At 40.5% G+C, this 19,248-nt stretch overlaps 1 protein-coding gene across 3 annotated transcripts in view; it reads left to right on the forward strand.

The window, feature by feature from the left end:
• The first annotated feature begins 3,305 nt into the window (after positions 1 to 3,305).
• fbxw7 (F-box and WD repeat domain containing 7) overlaps positions 3,306 to 19,248 on the forward strand; it is a 126,838-nt gene continuing 110,895 nt past the window's right edge. The window contains exons 1-2 of one of the 3 annotated variants that reach the window (XM_030738209.1): positions 3,306 to 3,760; positions 16,117 to 16,178. The gene's annotated coding sequence lies outside the window, so the exon portion shown is untranslated. Of the gene's footprint in view, positions 3,761 to 16,116; positions 16,276 to 19,248 lie in introns of those variants that run through there. The other 2 variants (XM_030738217.1, XM_030738223.1) reach the window with 2 other exon arrangements.

Below are 19,248 nucleotides of genomic sequence, written 5' to 3' on the forward strand. Positions count from 1 at the left end.
ACCTCTCTCCTGACCTCCTCTGTTCATACTGACGATGATTTGAACCAAAAATTTCACATTTGGATTCATCACTCTATCAGGTCTGTTTCCACTGATTTTCAGTCCAGTTCTTGTGTAATTTGGCATACCTCAGCCTTTTCTCCCTGTTTCCCTTCCACAAGAACGGTTTCTTGACAGCCACCCTTCCACTGAGACCATTTCTGATGAGGCTTCAGCGAACAGTAGATGGATCAACTGAAGGTCCAGCTGTATCTCACAGGTCTGTATCAGGTGTTTGCTGGATTTTTTCCCCTGTTTCTTAAGGACAAGACTTTCAGGTGCTGTTCATCTGCTGTGCATAGTTTTTTAGTGACTTTTTCATTTGTCCTCCACTTTTCCACTTTTCTCAAAATTTTGAAGGACACACTGCACACTATGCAGAAATATGCCACGTTTTCAGCTAATAGCTCTTTGGGAATCACCTTGTTGGTGCAAAATTACTATATAATGTCAAACTGTTACCTGTGGCATTTTTCATAGATTCAGCTGAAGAAACTGGTTAAAACAAGTTATGTTTTTTGTGACAGACTGCTAGAAAAAAGTGATTAAAGATACAATTTAAAATTGGTTCTTTGGTGAATTGTCTGTTATGTGTAGACTTAACACTGGTTCATTTAAAGTAAGGTGCCTTTTTTTATGATTGAATGATTCATAGGTCAGTGTTAAGTGGATTAACAAACAAAAACATTTCTCTGAAAATGGTCAGGTACAAGTAAGGGACTGAAATGAGTGAATAAGCAACCAAAGAAAAACTTTGAACAACCTTCAGAAAGTTGGAGAGCTATTGCTCAAGACCACTTTAAAAAAAAAAAAAAATCACAAGAAAGTCAGACTGCTTGGAAGCAAAATATAAAGAAATGAGGGGTGGCTCAAGACTTTTGCACAGTACTGTAAATACATTTTGAGCTTTTCTTCATATAAACAATCAACTATACCTTTAACCACAAGTATAAGGGCAAGATACTGTATACATGACTTTAATACATTGTAAAATGAAAAAGTAATTTTAAAAAACTCTGATTTTAAATTTTTATTTATATAATTTGGTCAACTGCATACTCACAATGAAATACTGGTAACCTTTTTTTTTTTAATTAATTTACTGCAAAATAGTTATAATACTTACTGAGAAGTTTCCAATTAGATATACAATGAGAAAGAAAAAAAAAGTACAGAATAATGTAAAAACCATCGACTAGACTTACTGTTCATTTTTAATGCTTTATTTTCAACCAGGACAAGAGACACAGTCAGACATGGGCTCAAAATACATAAAGAGACAAGACAGAGGAACTGCAAAGAAAATAACAAAACAACAAAAGTGATATGAATAACAGAATCACAAGTTCAGTGTGATACAGAAACCAGTCTCAAACCAGTACCTCAGGGTAGCTCAGCAGTGATGTTCTTCTGTGGTTAATAAGCAGAACGTTTCCTCTGTTTTATTGGTTACTATAATTAGGATCACTCTCATGTTTAGATCAGTGTTACAGCTCTGAGTCACCCCCAGACCCGCTTAGAGGGAGCCAACCCGGGGCACAACCTCCTTCAAAACAGCCCCCAGAACCCCGAGGAGGGAGCCTGTTTATAAGCTGGCCAGCAGTTAAGTGACTTTGATGTCTCGTGTAACTCAGAGGTTCAAAGGATGGGAAGAGTGATCTGGAGCCCCCACTCATGCAGCCCACTCCTGAGGGTCACCCGGAAGGAACCGGATCACTACTCCGCAGCTACAGTGAATGAGGACACAACAGAGCAGCAGGGAGGATTAATTAAATCATTCATTCATTCATATAAATATATAGTTTTATAGTTTTCATGTTATATAGTTTTGTATTTGCCCCCTTGCTGATTTTTTTGCATATGTGTCACACTTACATGTTTCAGATCAAACAAATTTTAATATTAGACTAGATTAACCAGAGTAAAAAAAAAAATGCAGTTTTTAAATAATCATGTTAGTTATTAACGGAAAAAAAAGCTATCCAAACCTGTCATGCCCTCTGTGAAAAAAATAATTACCCCCTAAACCTAAAAACTTTTCGAGCTTGAGCGGCCTGTTTAAGGTCATGCCAAAGCATCTCAATCTGATTTAAGTCCAGATTTTGAATAAATCGTGCCAAAATCTTCATTTTGTTTTTTATTTTTGCCATTCAGAGGTGGACTTGGATCATTGCCCTGCTGCAAAACCCAAGTGCTCTTGAGCTTCAGGGCACAAACTGATGGACATTCTCATTCAGGATTTTTTGGTAGAGAGCAGAATTCATGGTTCCATCAATTTCAGCAAGTCATCCAGGTCCTGAAAAACTGCATTTTGTATTCTTTTGGTTTATCTTTGTCTAATAGTAAATGTGTCTGATGATCTGAAGTGTGACAGAAACTAAGAAATCAGAAAGGGGGCAAATACTTTTCCACAGCACGGTATCTTCTAGCCAGCTATCCACTATTCTAATCAGAGGCCTTGACTTGTAAATGTGCATGACCACAGCAATAAAAATAATTCTAATAAAAGCTGTCATAAAAAGAACAAAAAGAAAAGAAAAAAACAAGGTAAAGTTAATCTGATGGATTGCCTCACGTACCTCACATCCACCACAGGCCCAGTCCCGTTAGGCTCCGGAAAAGGTTATAAAGAAAGAAATGCTGCTTGCTTATCACAAGACACCCCCATCCAGGGAGGTTACATCTGCACGTCACGCACGTAACGCTTATCTTATCCCCATTTTTCTGTGGATACACTCTTTTGCATTTTCCCCTTTAATGACTTGTAATTTCCCGATGTGCACATTTGTATTTATGTATTCTTCGTACCTACGCTTGTTCTTTAGCGAGAGGGTTGAATATAATATAAATGCATTCACAAACCCCTCTTAGGTGATCTGTCAAAATAAAAATAATAAAATCATTTAAATTATTGCAGAGAGAAAGAATTTACCTTCAGGAGGATGTTCTTGGAAATATTTCGAAAACATTCTAATGTTTTAAACTAAGATTTTGACTTTCTACTTTGATCCAAACGTATTCGTCTTTTTGAAAAGCTGTAATTTTACAGTATTTTCAAAATAAAATGCATGATTTTAACGTTCAACGTAACACAAACCACTTCATAAGAATTTCACTTGCACGCATTTAAATAAATAATTTAAAAAAACAAAAAAACCCTACTTTATTTATTTATTTATTTTCACGTGGACGTATATTACTGCGTCACATGCGAGCGCACAGGAGCAAACAAAAAACGTGCCATCATCAAGTTGCGACAGCCCTTTTCTCCAGTCGGTGGAGAGTCAGGAGAAGAGCAGACCTGGCCCATGTTGAGGAGCTTGCAGACGGCACATTTTTCACTACTGACGCGCTGTTTGGGCTCCGCGGGTTTCTTCTGCTTCTTGTGATGATCGTAACTCACCGTGTGAGAGCGCAGAGTCCGCGGGTGGAGCGGTGCTCCGGTCAGTCTGACAGAGCTACTAGCGTTAGCTGTGTTTGACTAGCCCGTTAACAGTACACGAACTTGGCTCGTAGAGGCTAGTTAGCAGGTTGTGCTAACGCGCTAGCCTCGGTTTGGTCAGGTGCAAAGTGACTACTGCTGCTGGGAGACCCAAGAAGAAGCGTTTTTACCTCCAAGTGTTAGCGTCTTCAAGCCTCAGAGGATACCTCGCTGTGGATGCCCGGCTGGGAGGAAGCGCTGGAGAGTCCCGCTGCTTGTCTCCACCTCCACATTTCCCAGGTAAAAGCAGTGGGAGATTAAAAAGTGCAGCAGCACCACAGCTGGGGGAGACTGCAGCGGTGGACCGGTGCGGGGAAGGGGCCTAGCATTAGCCTGCTAACGCAGTCGCTAGCTGTTAGCAGTGCTAACACTAGCCAGCTTGTGTTGATGTGGAGCTCGGTAGCGCTCAGAGTTGAAGTTGAAGTTGGCAGGTTTAGCTTTGTGTAGCTGAAAGCGCTGCTCGGGTTGAAGTTTGCTGCCTGTCTCGGCTGACTCTCTGGCCAGCGTACCGCTTTTTAAACAATCGGAGCCAGAAACTGCCGAGTGCAGGGACTTTAATACCCGTGCACCGTGTTCACGTACGGTGCACGCACTACCCCGGTACATGTGGACCTTTAACTTTGCCGTAACTGGGTCAGTCTGCATATTAACAAGTCACTGATTTGCCTCAAGGGTTTTATTTAAATGTACCACATGTAACTTTCTATTCTCAAAGCCTCGATTAGTAGAAGGGGAAAAATAAAATTAAAAAAAGCCCTGTAACGGAAAGAAACCACAGGAAGAGCAAGTAGATGTCTGTGTGCATAAAGTGTGGACGTCGGGATGGTCAAATTATAGATTGCAAGCCTGTATGAACAGTTTGAGACATGCCATGAAACACATAGCTGCACAGCCTCCACTCCTCCGGGGCAGCTGCCAGGCTGCTTAAACACACCAGAGGCAGCTCTGCCACACCATTCACATATAAAGGAGAAAGGAAAGAAACACAAAGCACCAAGTGTAGCAGATGAACGCTGTATAATATGGCAGTTCCTATTTCTTCATCTATGTGGAGGTTTCTGTTTAAAAAAAAAAAAAAAATCTTCATAGAGCCCCTGCGAAGTTCACTTAGTCTTGTTAAATTTGTTAGGTTACCCAGAGACAGACTGTATTTTCTTGTGGAGCAGAAGACTGAATTCATAGGATGGTGGCAGCTGAGAGATTTGAAACTTTGGAGGTTGCAGTGGTTGTGCTCTAATTTTGCAAATCACAGGAGTTTAAATTGTTCTGTCTCAGGAAGATTTAGTTAAACCAACTTTGAGTTTAACTGCTTGATGTGCTGGCCACATCCCTCATCCAGTTAGTTGCCCGGCATGCTGTAAATGCATGTAACAGTCTTGCAAACCTATATAAATATTATGTTCCTCCTTTTGTCGACATTTTTAGAAGGCTGCAGATCTAACACTATGGCCTTTTTTGGGCTGTGCTTTAATGTTTACTCTCCTGTGGTGGGCAGAATGTTTTCATACAACAGGTTTGTCTTTGACTTGTTGACATCCAATTGTGCAGAGCACAAACCAGCCCAACAATACAGAATATCTTCAGTTCTTCTTTGTGGCTGTCAGACTCTTACTTGTATTTAATCACATGAGTGTTCATTACATTGTTTTCTGTTTTTTGGTTTGCTGATTACATGCAGTGTAATTCAGGTCAAACTTGGAACTATCCAGATTTTCACTCCAGCTACCATGTTCAGATTTTTATAGAGCAGATAAAGTTTTAATGACAGGTTATGATATCTACATGTGCTCTGTGTAACTGGAGTGCTTGACCACATCCCCTCATGTGTAATGATAGCCAAACCCAAATGGGTGGATATTCATTACATATTTCTCTTAAACAACAGAACTGATGTACTGCAGTACTATTGCATTACTTTACACAAGTATGAAACAGTTTTAGATTCAGTTCTGTCTTATTTAACTATGCTGTGTCTTTCTCTCACGTTCTCTCTCCTGTGTGGTCAGTCTAGATAAAATTGTGCAGCTCATGTTAATTTCAGTTTGGAAGTTATGAGGTCAGGTCAGATGACAAACTTTGGTTAAGAGGCACAGCCAGCACAGATGTAAGCCATGTCAGCCAGTCCATTTGAATGATTCTTCTGTCACTTCTCTTCTATATTTGCTACACTGCTATTCTGAGACCGTTCTAAGAGCAATGCCTTGCACACATATACTTGTGTAATCCGTGCAGTATAAAGCACCACGTTGATTACAAAAGTGCATCAACAGTGGTGCATATCTTTTGCCACTCAGAGTCTTGACTGCACAAGTGTTGACACTGCTAATAGAAAGATGCTTTATGATTTACTTGCCGGATTAGACCAGAGATGGATGCACCATTTCTCTGGCACAGTGTTAGCAAAAGCGGAGCACCAGAAGCTTCATAAAGGGAGCATTTATTTCAGTGCTGTTGTATTGATTGCTGGTTAAAAATATGCTTTGGGTTGCACATAACAGATGAAACAGTCTGACCAGCCAGCCGCTGGAAATCTGGCTCCGTTTGATCAAAAATTGATGTTCTTTTTCTCAGCACTGGTGTTGCTTAATCATCAGAAATGGAAGAAGGGGGAAAAAAATTCTGATCTGTTAGTACTGGTGTAACTTGGTGTCATATTAAAGTGACATATGTATGCATGCCCAAGCTTGAAGATCAGCAATCTTTTAAGGACAGTATTAGTTGATTTGGTGTAAAAGCATCTAAGAGCAAATGGTTTGTTTTGTACCTGTTCAGTTTCTCTTTAACATTCATAAGTGTAGAAGAAGGTTTTTTTAACACATACTAAGTGTGAAAACTTGTTAAGAACAGTCAGACTACAATTAACATCTGTTGTCACTGTGAATTAATCTGCACATTATTTTCTTGATTAATCAACCTCTTTATGAGAATTGCTCTTGTCGTGTCCTGCTGTCCGGTCAACTGTCCAAAAACTAAAGATAAGGTCATTTTACTGTTACATAAGGCGGAGAACAAATGTTTGACAGTTGATCATGAAAAATGACTGAACCAGTTAATATGTCCCCCTAAATAGTAGCTAACTTATTTGTCAATTGAGTAGTCATTGCAGTTTTAAAATGGTAATATTCTTGTCCTCCTGACATGTAGTGACTTTACTTGGTGCTGTTGGTCTGATCATACCGTTGTGTGATGGCTCTGCATCCTCATGTGAGGATTGCTCACAGAAGATTTTCCAAGATTATTCCAGATTTTTATGGCTTTTTCTGCAGCGCGCCTTTCTGCCATCTGTAAAAAGCCAGGCGGTGGAACAGATGAATAGAAATAGCAGATGTAGTTGTTTTGAAAAGACAGTTTTAATTTGGTCTTTTACTGCGTTGAACAGGTTGTTGTTTGGCAGCTCTTCTGAAACTGTGTTGGAAGAGGCTGTTAATATGTACCAACTAAGCCGCTCTCCAGGGTTTGTTTTTTAGAGCCAGCCCATTATGTACCCTCTTTGAAAATGGTTGCACCAAAAACATTAACATTATTAAACCCTTCAGTTAAATGTATGCGGGTTTGGGGGATGTACTGTTTTCTCCTCCGATGAGGCTGTGTAAGCTGGTGAGGATCAGAGAATTCAAGTTCAGAGATGGCCTCTAAGTGTTCAAGACAACTGCGTATTTTCAATTTACATTGCACAGGATTAAGGAGCAGCATTGATAGGATTTTAGTTATCCCATTGATTGTGTTCAGAGGTCACACTTTAAAAAAAAAAAAAAATGCTTTTAATGTCTTTTTTTTTTGTTTTTTTTTTTTTGAGGGCAGCACGGTGGCGCAGTGGTTAGCACTGCTGCCTCACAGTTAGAATACCATCAGGAAGGCCTGGGTTAGATTCCACCTTTGCCCAGGCCTTTCCCTCTCTCTGTGTGGAGTTTGCATGCTCTCCCCGTGCTTGCGTGGGTTTCCTCCAGGTACTCCGGTTTCCTCCCACATTCCAAAGACATGCACTTACTGGGGTTAGGTTAATTGGCTACACTAAATTCCCCATAGGTGTGAATGAGAGCATGAATGTGAGTGTGAAAGGTTGTTTGTCTCTCTGTGTTGGCCCTGCGACAGGCTGGCGACCTGTTCAGGGTGTACCCTACCTCTCGCCCTATGACAGCTGGGATAGGCTCCAGCCCCCCCGCGACCCTGAATAGGATGAGCGGAAGCGAATGGATGGATGTCTTTTTTGATTCTCGTTTTCCTTGTGTTTCGGGGGGGGGGGGGGGGGGGGAGCAATCTCCTCACCTGCCTTGACTGCTGACTGTATATTTCCCTCTCTGCATGTCTCTCTTTTTTTTTTTTTTTTCTAAATAAACCTCCAGTTTGCTTGTTGGTGGGTGCAGGTGTAATGTTATCAGCAGGAGAGCTGCTAGTCTTCTGGTCAGGACTGGTAGTTTTTCTCCCACCACCAGCGGCAGAGCCTCTAGCTGTAACTAGATTCAAGGTAGTTTCCTTGGCCTGATTCATACATTTGTGGTCAGCCTTTACCTGTTCTGCTGTGGTTTATGTACATAACAGCTTGTCAACTCGAACAGTTTGATGTTTATTTTATTTCGTTCCTTTTTCCTCTACTTAGCTTCAATAAATCTATGAATCTGTGAAATTCTACAGAGTAGATAATAGAAACATAGGAAAGTCTGTCACACTGCAGTTAAATGAAATGGGTACGCATAATTGGGTAAATGACAAAAAAAAAAAATACTTGAAATTAAGTCTGGTTATTGCTGCAAGGCCTTAAAAATTAAGACATAAAGGGGTATCCTGGATTTTTTTTTTGCAGAAAGGTGCACATTCCCACACTCCTCACTGTTGCTGTGTAACTGACATCAGGACTTTCTTAAAACCACTCTCATGGACAGTGAGATTTCCTGTCTTTGAAACTTGTTATTGGCAAAGTGTGAAGATAGTGGATAGGGATAGCACGATACCACTTTTTTATGTCCGATACCAATACCGATATTTTACATTTGTATATCGGCCGATACCGATATAAATCCGATATTTAAAATTGATCAAGGCATTTAAAAACATAAAAAAAAAAAATTAGGTCAACAGTCTCTCACACAACAAAATGAAAGTCTTTTAGTTGTCCCACATACAAGACTAAGGACCAGGGTGGGCAGAGCTTTTTAGGCAGTGGCACCAAAGCTCTGGAAGTGTTTACCACTCCAGCTCCATTTAGCTGACTCTGTGGCGTCATTTAAAAAATAGTTGAAAACTTTTCTGTTTAACCAGGCTTTCTGGTTTCTGACTTTATTTTTATTCTTTTTCTTTTAATATGGTAATGTTATGTTTTTAACAGTGTTTTCAGGGGATGGGGGGGGGTGATATTGTGTTTTTAATTATTGTACAGCGCTTTTCTGTCTGTGAAAAACGCTATATAAATAGACTTTACTTACAATAACTATCACCTGAATCCTGTTGCTTCTGTGTGAGAAGCATGTTGCAAATTTCATTAGGGCTGCAACTATCGATTATTTTAGCAATTGTGTATTTTATTTATATTGATTACCCAAGTAACTGGATAAGAAATACTTTTTTCATATTAACAGTTCATCTGCATATTTTAACTTCCGTACTGCAGTTTTTCCCTGTGTGAAACAAACAGGGTGGATTTCTTCACTTACTGGTTGATGAAGGACATCCAGCTGTTTCCCAGTAAAGGTTTAATGGAGGTTACAGGGACGAAAAGGCTTCTTTTGGACACTAGAAAAACATTTCCTTCTGCTCCATCAGAGCTCACCGGCTCCGCCTCTTTCCGCTTGTGCAGACAGACTACACATAAATCAGCTGACTGCTGCTGTTGCGTCATCAGTGTTCATGTGAAAAACTGGGAGCTGCGTGAGCGCAATCTTGTAATGCTTTATATTTACAAGCATTCTCCTAAATACGTTTCTATTGCAGGTCTATATTTAGTCACAAATCAGGGATTAAAGTATCAAAAATATTTTGATGGCGAAGGGGTTCTTCCGGTACCGGACAGTCACCAGTGCTAATAGCTTTGCTCGCTAGCAGTATGTCCGGGGGCTGAAGTAGAGAAAAAAAAAATAACAGCTGATTCTCAGCACCGCGAGCACAACACACAAACAATGCAGAGAGCGGTGGAGGTGGAAAAACATGTCAGCGATGATCGCTCAGTGTCAAAGGGAATCCGTCGCAGCGACGGAGCATCTGAGGGGATCCCCCACTCCGTTCCAGTAGGTGGTGGTAATGCAGCTCTAAGCTGGTTTGGTCAACCGCAAACCCACAAGAAGAAGAAGACGACTGAGCCCTGTAATGCAGCTAATGTGAGCGAAACGTTATTTAATTTATCGGATTACATTTTTTTAATTTCTTTCCGATATCCGATCCAGTAATTTAGGCCAGTATCGGACCGATACCGATACTGAATATCGGATCGGCGCATCCCTAATAGTGGACATTGTTTAGATTGCATATGGGTAGACCGGCCTTAGTAACTCCAAGCTCAACCTGAAATTTTTATAAGTGGAAAAAAATTAAATGCACCTTTGTAACCAGTGAGTGAATCAGTCTGCTGTGTACATGCTTTCTGTGCACGTGCTGGCCTTTCCTAACAAAGCTGTTACTCAGGGTTACTGGTCAAGAGCAGTTTTAAGACTCCTTGCAGATGGAGAGGCTTTAAAGAGTACAAGTCAGTGTTACTCTGTGGGTGTTAACTTTTTCAAGTGGTAAACGGATGTTCTGGCCACTGTTTATGTTTGGAGGAGAGACTCAAGTGGGAAGTGTTACTTGAATCTTTGAGTTGCTTGTAATAGACCAAATTGAGAGAGTCATGGGGTTTCTATAGGAGGACAGATGGTCGGAAGAAATTAAAGGTTTAAATGGAGCAATCAACAGAGGGAAGCTGGAAAGGGGTGACAGGAGCAAACATGTGGAGAGGTGCTGTGTAGTTTGTGTACTTACAAACTTATTCAGCTGTGTATGTAAACTGGAAAATTGAGAGGGAAATAAAACTGTCTTCATAAGCATGAAAGGGAGAAACGTAGTACGGGAATAGATGCTGCGGTTCCACACAGTGAGCAGTGCTTTCTGTGTGTGTGTGTGTGTGTGTGTGTGTGTGTGTGTGTGTGTGTGTGTGTGTGTGTGTGTTACTAGAGAGAAAGTGAGATCTAGAAAAAAAAGGACGTTAAAGGGCTTCTGTTTGGGGAAGGTCTAAGAGGATCTCCACTCAAGGAAATCTCTTGAAGAGTAACTTAAAATCATCGAGTGGTACTTTGTGGCAACAAAGGATGGCACCATAAAGGAAAAAAATGGTGGTTACAGGAAAAAGTGCTGCTGCTTTGGACGCTAGAAAAACATTTCCTCAAGAATTGTCATTTGATGTCAAATGGTACTTTAAGTATGGTGTTCTGGTGACATCCCTATTGGTGATGCTCTTATGTAAACAAGCCAGTAAACAGAACAGGCAACATATTTGGTTAATTTCTACATTAACATGTTGATAATGTGATTATCTTGACAGGCTTAGATGATATCCACCTAAAAGTCTTCAGTGAAGTTTTATGTGCTCTAAACTTCATAATCGGGCTATCATGTAAACCTGAGTGTCACAGCAGGAGAAGCTAATATTTCAGCATCAGTTCTGGAATTATATAGTTTGCAGGTGTGAGAAAATTCATGCTCCTCAGCTTTAGGTGAGGAGCATGAATTAAGGATGAGGGTCTGGGGGGCTGCCTAGACTGAGGCTGACTGCTCACTTCCACAGCAAACTCTCTTCCCACCTCTTTTATGCTTTAATGCTCTGAGAGCCACCTTGTCCACCTTCCAGGTTAAAAACATGTCACGCCTGACTGTATTATACTTTGCCTGCTTATCCGCAGGATCCATTTTAAATTGTAATTTAAATGTCGGATTGTCTGATAGGCTGCCGCTGATACCTACCTCCATAGAATGGCCAATTGCACATCACCTTTTACAAAGCATGCTACTACCTTGGAGCGCATGGCCTAATCTTTAAACACAACAGCCCCCGTCTAGGGATATATGTTCACACACTCATTCAGCATGATCGGCTGATTGCTGGTGGGGATTTCCCATTCATAAAGGTGTGCTGTACATGTGTGAGTGCGATTTTTCACTCTTGTCAGTGAAGGTTTAGGGCACTATGGTGCGCGATCGCACACCTTACATATCCAGTACTGCAGCATATCTGATCCCTAGCTTGAGATTTCCCCTAGCTATCTTATCTCACCTTACCGGACATTCCTGGGCACACCTCCCGCACTCATGAAAAATGTAATTTTTATAAAATTTGGCTTTTTGCCTTAATCCATTTCCACTTGTAACTATGTCATTAATGTGATAATATCCTGTTTTGTGTGCCTTCTAAATATTATGGTCTCTATCAGTTTGACTTCACTCTGAGGATTTACTGGACACTTAAAAGCAAAGTGCAGGTTTAGTCTGTACTTGTAAACGGCCCCTTTACTCTGTATCTGTGAGGCACAAGGAGTATGTTAATAATTCAGTGCTGTGCCATGTAGCTCTGAGCTGGGTAATGAACATGGGGAGAAATCTCCCAGGCATTTTGTTTTGATGTGGGCTGTGTTGTGAATGCTGGGTGACATAGTGCAGGGACAGGAGAAAGTGACAATATGGGACAAAAGTCAAGAGTAGATCTATTATAGTCCAAAATTATTCTATGGCAGAGTGTATTGTAGACTGCCAAAGATATAAAAGTGAAGCTAGGAGGATGGTGGAGAGTCTATCTTTGTCTTTGTCCTCTCTGAGGAGGAATATTTTCTTTGTTGAAGTGCTGATCAGGCACAACTTGAACATCCAGCTGCTTTCACACCCTGTTGATGTCATTTATCTACCGATTACATCCTGGTGCTGAAACTAGAATAGTGAGTTGTACATAAACGCAGGTTAGCCCTTTTCACATTTGCACTGCAGACCCAAACTTTTCAATGAAAGTGCATATGAAAACCGATGTATCAGGTCAGCCGTATCAGACTTTGCCAGCTCCTTGGCACAAAGTGCATGTGACATTGGCTCGTGTACAGGTGAGAATTTAGAGCAAGTAATAGCCAGGTGAGTTCAGAGTCTGTGAAGATTGAGACTCACCAGTATGGACAGTAATCTGAGGTTTGACTGGAGCTGATATTTGCTTTTTTTTTCATTCCAGTTGTCTATAATTCTTTCATCTGACTTAATTACATGCCTACAGTATCAGACAGCAGCAGTATACATTTGTCGCTCAGATTTCCACACGTGTCACAACAGTGGTAACTTCATTGATTTATTGTAATAAATTTTCCTGACGTGGAGATGGGAAGTGTGTACATCACGTCATGAGCTGTCACACTGTCACAGTTTATAAGTCCCCGTTGAAGACTTGGAATTTCAGTAAGGAACTCTTAGTAAAATATGGATTTATAAATGCCTCACTACACAGAGGAAGTGGCTTTTCCAATGGTCAAAGTCACTAGTGAAACATACAGCTGCCATGGTAAGAACAGTCTGCCATAATGCAGTTTCTGCCAGGAAAGTTGCTGAATTCAGGCTTATTTATATGGCGTCAAATCACAACAACAGTCACAAGATGCTTTATACTGTAAGGTAAAGACCCTGCAGTATTCTGAAGAAAACCCCAACAATCAAACTCTGGGAACCACAAGTAAACCTGCAGTCTGAGAGTGAAGCGCTCTGTTGGGATAAAATGATACAATGAGGTCTTGCATTAATTCTGACAACTCTGGGGAGAGAGGATGAGACGGTAATTGGCAGACATAAGTGGATGGATATCAGCCAGGTAGGAGTATTAATTTTGTGTATAGATAATAAATTTATTTTCTTTCTGTCTGTCTGTAAGATGATAATGGCAACAGTAGGCTAATATTATACATCAGTTTAATGAGCTGTTTTTGTTCCTGTTGTGTCTAAACTTCCTACTAGGCCTGGGCCTGGCATGGAAATCGGCTAAGGTTAGGCAGGTCTCTGGAGCTGTAATGCATAGCTGGAAGCCCTGTAATGCATTATACATCAGTTGTACTGTCAAATCTCACTTATACAACATGATGATATGTGAGTACTATGGCTTGTTCTGTCAATATTGCGAGTCTGCCGTCTGAAAGGCAGAATGCCGTCACTTTGGCAGATTGATAAAGCCACCAGTGTTGCATATCCCATGTCTGCAAACAGCTTAAAGGGACAAAAGTGTTTTTTTTTTTTCTCTTTCCCCTCCCAGCACATAGAGACAACTCGCTTTTTGTAATTTCCTATCACAGACTGCCTTCAGGCTTTGGGGGATTTTGCTCAGTCCTTTTCCATCTCACCTTCACACAATTGCATCTCTTCACTGCCTCCCACAACCCATTTCCTCTCAAATGCCCACCAGTCCTTCTCTGAGACTGCAGCAGAGGTGCAGCACGAAAACTGTTTGAAAGGAGGCCTCTCTCAGCAGAGGTCCTGTTGGCATGGAAACGCCTGCCTTTGTGAATTGAGGCTTCCCTTACACGCCTGGTCAGAGGTCTCCCACTGTCTTGTGGTCTGAGAGGACCTGGCCAGACCTCTGTGTCACTTCACTAAGCCTGAAGTCGTGAAGTCAGGCACTTCTGCTCACGTAGTTTGTAGTTTTCTTGTTTGTTCTTTGTTCAGATTGTGCTACTGCAAGTCTTGACTTGACTTATGTGAACTAGAGTGCTCTCACTCATATCTCGCTGAAGTAACTGGAAGCTAAAATTTAGAGAACTTTACAATAAAAATTGGTGGTTTAAATGAGGAGGGAGTAGTTTGTGCAAAACTCTTGCGGGATTTGTTTGAACTGGTTCCACAGCGCTTCACTTTGGAACCGGTTCAAAAATCTGACTGAACTTCTGTGATTAGTGCCTCTCTTCTAATATTCACAAAATACATCATGAAAAAATAATTTTATCTCCCTGCTTGGAAACTGTGGCACTCATCACAGTTAGAGCTATTGGGTAATTAATTGAGCATCATTTGTGGAAGAACAGTCATACAGTTTGGCAGGCTTCCCTCTAGGTTAACGACCTGCTGGTTAAGTGGTAGATACACTGATCTTTATTACAATTGCTTTAAAGATGAATATGAAATTGAGATGTTGCGTGTCCAAATATTGCAGTAGGTCTGCCTGCAACTGTTGAATAGCTACTGCGTCATAATAAGCTGGCATTTCATCAGCCCAAAAGAGGTCAGAATGGATAAACTCAACAGAGTAATGCAGGTTGTGTCTAAATTAGTCCATGATTAGATGTCATAAAGGAAAATCAGCAGGTCTCTGTACCCTGTGGACCACAACAGGGAACCATTGCTCTAATCATTCATTTACACACTAACTTTTTTTTCCCCCAACAAAAGAGTTTATTGCAGCATCCTGCCCTCGTCTTTTGCTGCCACGATGCTGGCGTCTTCACTTGGCACAGACCCACATCACATCTTGATGCTGTTTCTCACGTTGCCTGAGAACAGTAAATCAGTTTGACCAGCAAATGTGGAATTTATTGTTGGCATTTCCTTATGTGGTTTCTAGACGACACCAACGCAACATAGCAATTTGCGGTTTTAAGTCTTAAACTCTGTTATTATTTTTGAGAGAGAATTCAATACATTTTTATTAAAGCAAAGCCTTAATTTTCCCCTTCATGGTAACGTGTGACACAGAAATTGCCTTAAAATTCCGCAATGCAATTCAGAGTTATGCAGATTATAGCTCTTTGGCCCACATTCTCCTCCTCTTGGATGAATTATTTACTGTTTATCAAAAAAAAGAAGTAGGTGTGGAGTCTGTGTGTAGCTGCTTTAGCTCTAGTCATACTTACTGTAGCTCTGTAATACTTTCCAGTGTGATTTCAAATCACGTTGATACATGTCTACATCGTGTGAATAAGAAGCTTAAAAATTCACATTAAAATTTGTCATGAGTTTCATGAGAGTGAGTCGTGTTGTCGTCGCTGTTGTTGCTGTCAGTGGTCGAGCTCCAGTATGTGTTTATGTGTTGAAACTGCAGTAAAGATGTTTTCTGTTCTTTCTTCTACAGATTTAATTTGCTTTCAGCATTTGGCACAAGCAGTTATGTTTATTTTACTTTGATGTAAGTTAGAGGCACTCAAGGAATGTGTTGCATTGTCATGGTAGGATATCCTCCCTCAGACTTGACCTGGGTAGCTTTCCACCAGGGACACAGGCAGCTGGCAGCTCAGTTAAAGTGCCTTTAAGTCTATTAGAGAGGATAATCCTTGAGGGAGAGTTTCGGTGAGCAGAGGGAACAGGCAGAACAGTCAGTCGATTCACTTTCCTTGCCATCCAACTGTGTCCCATGTACTTCCCCTCTCCAACCTCGCAGCCAATCGTTCAACACATGGCCACCATATGCTTTCTTCATTACTCGCCAAAGGAAACACGGCTGCCCTAAACAAGACTTTGAAAAGAGAGGGGGGAAAAAAATCGTGAATTTCTTTGCTCTACTTCAAAAATGTAAATAGTCTCTTAGGGGCATCTTGTACATCACGAGTTACACTGTTTAGGTGTCCGATGTTTTCTGTACCTCACTTTGTCAGTTTCTTTACTTTTTGTTTTTTTTCCTCCCCCACTAGCCTCCTGCCTTCCACCTTCACTGTCCCTGGCGCAGTCGGTGGCTCAGCAACACTTCAAAGGGGTAAGGTCTGTGGTGCTGCAGATAACACGTTGTACCCCCTACCCCTTGAGCACAAGCAAGCTTTTCCAGAGCTACTACGCACTCCCTTGACTGACAGGTTTGGCCCCTTCTTCTATATCAAACCATTTCTGCTGCTGTTCTCTTCTAAATTTTACCCCCTCCATGCAAGTCTGACTTAAATTTTCCATTGTTCTGCAGAGCACCAGGTTTAATTGTCCACTTGAATTTGAATTGCATGGTCGCCTTGAAGCATATTTATGCATTCATGAAATTGGAAAACGGATAGTCAGTCTCTTCCTTATATTTTGTAGTATATTGTTAATATCATGGCCAGTAGAGGAGTTATATTCCAGTATATCCCAGAAAATATACTGGACTGGTAACAGTATTTAAAATGACAATTTGGCCAATGCTGATAGGCCTGTCAGTCTTTATTTAACTTTTGTTCTGGAGAAAGTTTTATAGCAGTTCATTGCAGTATCATTGAATAAGCAAAAATTGAACAGGAGTCAACAGGAACATAATGGTTAAACATCAGCCACTGACATGAGCAGTTTCATAATTTCAGCACTGGTGAGTTAGGCCCGATGGGGTCACCAGTAGATAAACATGAGACATGTTCGCCCTACAAGAATACCAACTGTACGCTTGTTCTAACAGATTATGGAGTACAGTAAGAAAAAAATAGGTGTCTGTTGTCTGTGTCTCCAAGAGACTGATCATGGCCATATTTATTGGTAGGTCAATGGGAGGTGAATATCTGAATATTTGGCGATATATGCACATTTTATGTACTGGGACTCACGGGTTTAATATGGTTTTAAATAATTTGAGAGATCTTTGCTGTTGGGACCTGTATTTAAATCATCTGATGACTTGTGATGACATGGCTACTCTTTTTGTTTACCTTTGGCCCACAGAGTCTTACCTGAGAAACACAATGTAAGATCTAATAAAAAAAAAAAATTCTGAAACATAATCACTGCATTATGGGTCTCACATAAGACATTGTTTTACGGCTGCAATTAGTTTTGTCGTTATTAGTTAATCTTCAGGTTATTTTCTTATCAAGTTGTTACAAATGTAGAAAAGTAACGTGTGTATATGATTAAGTTGCCTCACAGCTAGAAGGTCTGGTTTCAGATCCACCTTGGCCCAAGCCTTTCTGTGTGGAGTTTGCATGTTCTCTTCGTGTTTGTGTGGGTTTTTCCGGGTACTCCGGTTTCCTCCCACAGTCCAAAGACATGCAGTTACTGGAGTTAGGTTAACTGGTGATTCTAAATTGCCCATAGGTGTGAATGAGAGTGTGAATGGTTGTGTGTCTCTCTGTGTTAGCCCTGCAACAGGCTGGTAACCTGTATAGGGTGTACCCTGCCTCTCGCCCTATGACAGCTGTGATGCCCCCCCAAATCCAACCCAACCCAACCCTGAACAGGATAAGCAGAAAAGGATGGATGGGTGATTAAGTGATCTATTAATTAACAAATTTTCACAGCAGTTCCAGTTATGATTCAGTGGTTGGCAGTTAGATTTTGGGCAACTGATTTTTTTTTTTTTTTTTTCCTTGTCCCCTCCTTTTTTTCCCTTTAGGTTTTTTTTTTTTTTTTTTTTTTTTTTTTTCCTTAAATAAATACTTTTTTGAGCCATACTATGTAAATACTAAATTGGTTTTATAATTAGTGTGAAGGTTTTAAATTAAAGGTAAACCCTAATGGAGACTGGAGGTTTATCCCCCTGAAAAATACTGGTTTGCATAATTAAGCTGAGCATCTGTGGCGTTGAATTATTTAGTTCTATTAGTTTGTATTGATTTAAAATGCTTCTTTCTTTGTGTTCTATTATTGTTTGGCATTGGTTTTATGTGAATATTTCGGGCTCTGGTGTGCCATCTCCCCACCAGCAGCATCTCTCTCACACGCACACACACTTAGGGGCTTCCAGTTAATCACTGTTACAGGCAGCTTGTTGCTTTCAGTGGTTGTTGGTCTACTGCTTAATGTCAGTTAATTACACTGTGGCTGTTTAATTTAAACTCCATCTCATCTCCCCTTAAAGCGATCGCTGGTCAAGCTCCCAATTAAAATAGCTGGGGAATGATGGATGGTTTGAAACATTTCACTTCATTTAACTACTGTGACATGAAGTGTAACACGTTTGTAGCCCCACAAATCTCAGAACAATGGCTGACCGCTCAGTGTTAGTGTATGCTAATACTTAGTCATGGCATCTGTTGGCTTATCAATGTTTCCATGGTAGCGGCGCATTGCTGTTCAGGTTTCTCATGATTTCCTCTGGGATGAAACACCTCTCACTCTCCAAGAACATCTCTGTCAGCTTGCTGATGGCTCTGACACACATGGCCTCTACTGATACAAGACTGTTATACAAGCGTGCATTTATGTAATCAGGAGCCAGATGAACTCCCACCAAATATACAAACAACATGTAATATTATGGCACAGGGAGTGGGAAAATCAGAGAAAAGAATACATTTAAATTTCAGTGCAACCTCTGAGCGCTCCACTAAACTACTGGAAAATAAAGGTTATATCTGCACTCACAGCAGAAGGTGCAGGTGGTGTAGAGAAATGTGTGCTACTGCTGTTATACTTCTCTCTGCCATATGCCATATGCTTTTTGGTTCTATGAAAACTGATGATTCATCCTTTAAATTATACGATAAAACCCACAAGAATAACTTTTTGATAACCTGACATTTATCTCGCTAACTGTGACATTCCCATGCTTGTTATTTTTAAGCTTAAATGATTGCTCATTATTTGTAGCTATTGAAAGCTCGTTTACAATACAGCTGAAGCTGAAATACCATGGTTAACATTTTAAGTAATTCTAAATTTACTCCACTGTCCTGTGGAGTGAAATTAACCAAAGGTCACATTTTTAAACCAGCCTTTAAGTTTTATCTAGGATTATTGTTTTTATGTCCAGTTTGTTGGAGCAAATCTTTTTATCTGCAGGCTGAACATTGATGTGATGCATATTAGAGTGATACAAGGTATATCTCATTAACTTTTGTGATTATTAAATGTTGAGCTGGAGGAAGGAAAAT

The sequence above is a fragment of the Archocentrus centrarchus genome, chromosome 1 (assembly GCF_007364275.1).
Source record: "Archocentrus centrarchus isolate MPI-CPG fArcCen1 chromosome 1, fArcCen1, whole genome shotgun sequence".
NCBI classification, from domain to species: Eukaryota; Metazoa; Chordata; class Actinopteri; order Cichliformes; family Cichlidae; genus Archocentrus; species Archocentrus centrarchus.